The sequence below is a fragment of the Pinus tabuliformis genome, chromosome 4_1 (assembly GCF_031772625.1).
Source record: "Pinus tabuliformis cultivar Carrire ecotype Pingquan chromosome 4_1, CPIR1, whole genome shotgun sequence".
NCBI classification, from domain to species: domain Eukaryota; kingdom Viridiplantae; phylum Streptophyta; class Pinopsida; order Pinales; family Pinaceae; genus Pinus; species Pinus tabuliformis.
The window spans coordinates 555,379,602-555,385,612 of NC_142303.1; the positions used below are offsets into that span (position 1 = coordinate 555,379,602).

Here is a 6,011-nt window from a genome sequence, read left to right on the forward strand (position 1 = left end):
GCCTTTGTGGTTAAAATGTCCAGTAGCAAATTTTTGGGGCACTACATTCCCAATCTTTAAATTTGGGACTACAATTGCACGCACAATTCACATATTTTGGTGATATTTCATTAACCACAAAACTTGCTATTTCAAACACAAAAATGAAAGACAATTCTTCCCAAATCTTAGCTAGATAATCTTCCCAAATTTTCTATACCTTCAGTGTATCTTTGCACTTTTAAAGGCAATTGCTAGTATTATTATATTCTTGAATTTTATCATTACCCACTCCATCATTTTATCGAATATCTCACTTACGTATTGGTTATAATGGATTCAGTGTCAATATTGTCATCATTATTTGCCAAATGCATTCACCATTATTCCGCACTTACCTGCTCCATAATTTTATAGAATATCTCACTTACCTACTTATAATGGATTCAGTGTCAATATTGTCATCATTATTTGCCAAATGCATTCACCATTATTCTGCACTTACCTGCTCCATAATTTTATCGAATATCTCACTTACCCACTGCTTATAGTGGATTCAGTCTCAATGTGGTCATCAATATTTGCCAAATGCATTCACCATTATTCCGCACAACTTGAGAGCTACCATTTACCCATGGATTGATAATTTGTTTTAAGTCATGCCATCTTTCATTGGATATTTGCCGGATGCATTCAGCATTATTCTGCACAGCTTGAGACCTACCCCTGACCCATGGATTGATAATTTGTTAAAGTCTGAATATTGCCATGCCCTCTCTCATTCGACATTTGACGGATGCATTCAGCATTATCCTGCGCACTTTGAGATCGGAGATGCTTCCCTTGTTCGTCTTTCTGATCTTGTCTTCTTCATAGGGTTTCTTTCTGGCATCGGCGGCTCATGCTCACCTCAACAATGCTTCTGATGAGCGGGCTCTGATGGCATTCAGGGCTACTCTCAGCTTGGATCCAAACATGGCATTAAGAAGTTGGAATACCAGTGTGTCCCTGTGCACCTGGACTGGAGTCCAATGTTCTTTACGCCATCAGAGAGTTGATTCGCTAAATCTCACAGGTATGAACTTACATGGCCCCATCTCCCCTCTTCTTGCTAATCTCTCCTTTCTCAGAATATTCGACCTCTCTAACAATAGCCATTATGGCTCTATTCCGCATGATTTAGGGAGGCTGTTTCGCTGAAGAGTTCTGCGGTTGAGCAAAAACCAACTTGGAAGGCCCCATTCCCTCCACCATTGGTAGCTGTCGTCTTTTAGAGCTAGTGTCTCTGTCTCGTAATTTCCTGTTGAATCGAAGCATTCCCTCAGAATTAGGGCTTCTAAGAAATTTGAAATTCCTTTGGCTGGGAATAAACAAACTGACTGGCTCCATTCCTACCTCCTTTGGAAACATGTCCTCATTGAAAAAATTGTCTCTGAGTTTTAACCAGCTTCATTGCTCTATTCCTTCTGAGCTGGGGAGGCTTTCTCAGCTTAATACCCTATATCTTCATCACAACTTTCTTTCCGGGCAAATTCCACCCTCCTTTGGAAACATGTCCTCATTGAAAACTTGTCTCTGGGTCTTAACCAGCTTCATGGCTCTATTCCTTCTGAACTGGGGAGGCTTTCTCAGCTTAATACCCTATATCTTCGTCACAACTATCTTTCCGGGCAAATTCCACCCTCCCTTTCTAACTGTACTCTTCTCTTAGACCTGCAACTGCATTATAACCAGTTAAGCGGACACATTCCATGGGAGTTTGGTGGCAGACTATCTCAGTTGGAAAACTTATTCTTATGGGGAAATAAACTTAGAGGGGAAATCCCAAAAACCCTTGCTAATTGTACCCATCTCCGGGTCCTCGATTTAAGGACCAATCAACTCACTGGGATGGTGCCTGTGCAGTTGGGTTAGCTATTCAGATTGGAACGCCTCTTTTTAGGAGGAAATCAGCTCATAAGTGGGAGCAGCACGATATTACCTATTCTTACTGCTCTAACTAATTGCTCCTTCCTTGAACAGATACACTTAGGTGAAAATCATCTTACTGGCACTCTACCCTCTTCCATTCAACAGCTTTCCACCCGACTGCCTGTGTTCAATTTGAACCACAACCAAATAAGTGGAAAAATACCATCAGAGATTGGCAAACTGGCTAATCTGATATACCTTAATTTAGAGCGGAATAACTTCAATGGATCCATTCCTTCAACACTTGTCAGACTTCAAAAGTTGGAAAGATTGTTTCTGGGCAAAAACAAGTTACAAGGAAGTATCCCTACGGAAATGGGCGGGATACAAACATTAGGACTCTCATCTCTGAGCCAAAACAAGCTTTCTGGACAGATTCCTCACTCTTTGGGGCAACTGAAACAGCTGAGATACCTCTACCTCGATCAGAACAAATTATCTGGAAACATACCCCCAACATAGGGGATTGCCTGAGATTGGAAGCATTGGACCTGTCTCACAATAGATTTTATGGAAATATACCAACAAGAGTTGCAGGTCTTCCAACTTTGCTATTGTTCTTCAACTTGTCCAGCAATTTATTAGAAGGCCCCTTGCCTTCGGAGATTAGCCACATGACCATGGTTCAAGAAATAAATGTTGCTGCCAATCGATTAACTGGTTCTATTCCAAGCGAACTTGAAAACTGCACGGAAGTAAAATATCTCAATCTGTCGTGGAACTCATTTGATGGTCCAATTCCTGATTCACTTGGGAAACTGGAATCCTTGGAGGACTTGGATTTCTCCGGCAACAATTTGTCAGGGACAATACCAATATCCCTAGAAAATCTTAAAATGCTTCAGCATCTGAACTTCACTTTCAATAAGTTGACGGAAGAAGTTCCCAAAGACGGGATTTTCAGAAAAATTAGGAGTGGAGCATTCATGGGAAATCTCGGTCTGTGCGGACCATGGGTACAGTTGCCACCATGTCCATCTTCCATTGCCAATATTCACAATAATCACTGGCTTATGAAAAAGGTAATAATTCCCGTTGGAATTCCTGTTGTAATATGCATTTTATTCATTGGATTCTTAATCTGGCAATATGGCAAGGGACGGGTTCGAGGAGAGCTGTCCTCGAGATGACAGATTACAGAAGCTATTCCATGGAATTCTGGCCTTCCAAGAATTTCACAAGAGGAACTTATTTCTGCAACTAATGGATTCAGTGGTGCGAATCTGTTAGGAGTCGGTAGTTTCGGATCAGTCTATAAAGGAGTCTTGACCGATGGCACATGGGTTGCAATCAAGGTTCTCAATTTGCAAAATGAAGAAGGTCACAAAAGTTTTATCAGTGAATGTAATGTGTTGAGAAAGGTTAGACACCGGAATTTGATAAAAATCATTACATGATGTTCAAACCTTGATATCAAAGCTTTGGTATTTTCTTATATGCAAAATGGAAGCTTGGAAAAATAGTTATATCTTGGTGAAGATGTATGCCAATTGAGCTTCAGTCAAAGATTACACATGGCCATAGACATAGCTCAAGGTTTGCTATATCGGTATCACTAGTGTTTTGTGTAAGTGGTGCATTGTGATTTAAAATCCAGTAACGTGCTCTTTTTTTAAGAGAGGACATGATAGTATATATAGCAGACTTTGGTATTGCAAGATTAGTTTTTGTAAATGATATAGATTTAGTGACTTCTGCACATATACTTAAAGGATCCATTGGTTATGTTTCCCCAGGTATGAATTTTTTTGCTAGTTAAATACATTTATGTCTTGCTTTTTATCATATTTATAAACTTTTTATTTGAATTTCTTTGTTAAAATGGTTTGAATCATCATTTTGCAGAGTATGGATTCGGTGAAAATCTTTCATCAAAAGGAGATGTATATAGTTATGGAATGGTATTGTTGGAGATCTTAACAAGAAAGAAACCAACCAAAAGCATGTTTGTGGAAGGATTTAATCTTCCCAAATGGATAACTATTAATTTTCCAAATAAAGCGGAAGAAGTTGTTGACAATAGTTTATTGAGGAAAGTTCACGAGGACACAAATGAATTATCAATAAAAACACATCTTATTACTGAACTTGTGAGTATTGGGTTTTTATGCACACACAAGAGTCCCCCCAAAAACGATCCAACATGATTGATGTCATGGGAGGTTTAGACAGAATTAGAGAAACTTGGCAGTCTTAGACATGTGTTTTCTTTAGTAATTTTGTGTAGGCAGAAATATTATTATTATTTTTTAAAGGTGGTAAAATTTATAATAAGACCTTTGTGCATTGAGGATAGTTATCACTAGCTCTTATATGTGAATGTGAATTGATTTATCACGGTTATTCAAGGAAAACCAAACTATATGAAATAATCAATTAAATTTATATGTGAATGTGAGTTGATTTATCACCATTATTCAAGGAAAACCAAACTATATGAAATAATCAACTAAATATACAAAAAAAACAAATTCTTAACTAATTAAAAACAATTTTAAATCTTACTCCAAAACTCATAAATAAAAATATCAAAATTTTAAATATTCAATTCATTAATTATATATAATTATAATTATAATATTTTTTTATTTTTATTTTAAAATTGAATTGAATTGCTCCACTATATTCAAATTCAAGCTAAAAATTCTTTTTTAATAAAACACATTTTATAAGAAAACAAATTAACAAGTACCACTATGGGGTCCATGGCCTTATTTAAAAGCTTTTTGCGTGGAAAAAATTCTGGTTTGATTTGGTTTACAAGAGCAATATTAATGTGCTTGATAGTTAGTACTTACAATAAATAATTCTTGTTTGATTTGGTTTACAAGAGCAATATTAATGTGCTTGATAGTTAGTACTTACAATAAATATATGTGTCGTAACTGTGATTTATTGGAAGTTTTTAATGCGATTTTTTGGAAGTTTTTATGGTGGATTTTTAGGGCTAGTTTTTTGGCAGGAATTCGTTGAAATCACAAGTTTGATGGGTAGCCTGCACAATAGGAGTTTTTCAAGGTGTTGAATCCATATATACAATCAAAAAACTAGTTTAAATAATACAAATCAAGGTTTTACTTCAATTTTTTCTGCCAGATTTTAGTACAGAAAACTCAATACATTTTTCTCACCACAATGATAAAAAAAATATAATTGTTTTTTATTATAAAAAAACATGTTATATTAAAACTCTAAATTAGATAATAATTAAATTACTAAATTTTAAAAGGAAACTCATATTTAATTCTAATTACAAGAACAATATTAATGTGTTTGATAGTAGATGCTGTTATATCTTTTTCTAAATACTACACATATATGTTAAATGCATTTTTCCATGAAAAATTGTAATGTTTTTTTTTTTTTCCCCAAAAAATAAATTATGTGAAAACTTTAAATTCTATAATAATATAATTAATTTTTTTTAAATGTTACTCGTAATTTATAACTAATTATAAATAAAACTTATTAAAAATAATAATAATCTATTATATAAGATATATGTACAAAGAAAAAATAACTAATTAGTAGTGTATATGATAATATGAAACCGTGATACCCAAATTTATAAAAAATGTCAAATATTAAATATTTAAAAAATAAAAAATTATTTTAAATTATAATGAATATAGATAATAATATATTTTAAATTTTATTTTAAAAATGAAAAAATACATATACTTTAGGTTGCAATTGCTACATTGCTACATAGTATTTGTATTATAGTATATTAGTTTCTATTATATTAATAAATTAAATATAAAATTACTAATTTGATTTGTGATAATAATTATATCTTTGCTCCACAACTGTGGCTGTGTCTTCAAATCTATTCGTTACCTCTCAATGGTTGCATGGTCAAGCCTCTATGCTCTATGCGAGGCCCTTCGGAATTTGTTCTCTTCATGTTTATCATTGTCCTTGCTCCACAACTGCAGCTCTGTCTTCTTCACAAATTTTTCTTTAAATCACATTCTTCCGCAGGGGCATACATAAGCTTGGGAATCATCAATTGATCCAGATGGCTCCCAGCTTTGCAAAGATAGCTGTTGGCTCAATTT

General features: G+C 34.5%; 1 pseudogene; it reads left to right on the forward strand.

Moving 5' to 3' along the window:
• Window positions 1-472: 472 nt before the first annotated feature.
• On the forward strand, window positions 473-3,570 carry LOC149177047 (uncharacterized; annotated as a pseudogene).
• Window positions 3,571-6,011: the final 2,441 nt, after the last annotated feature.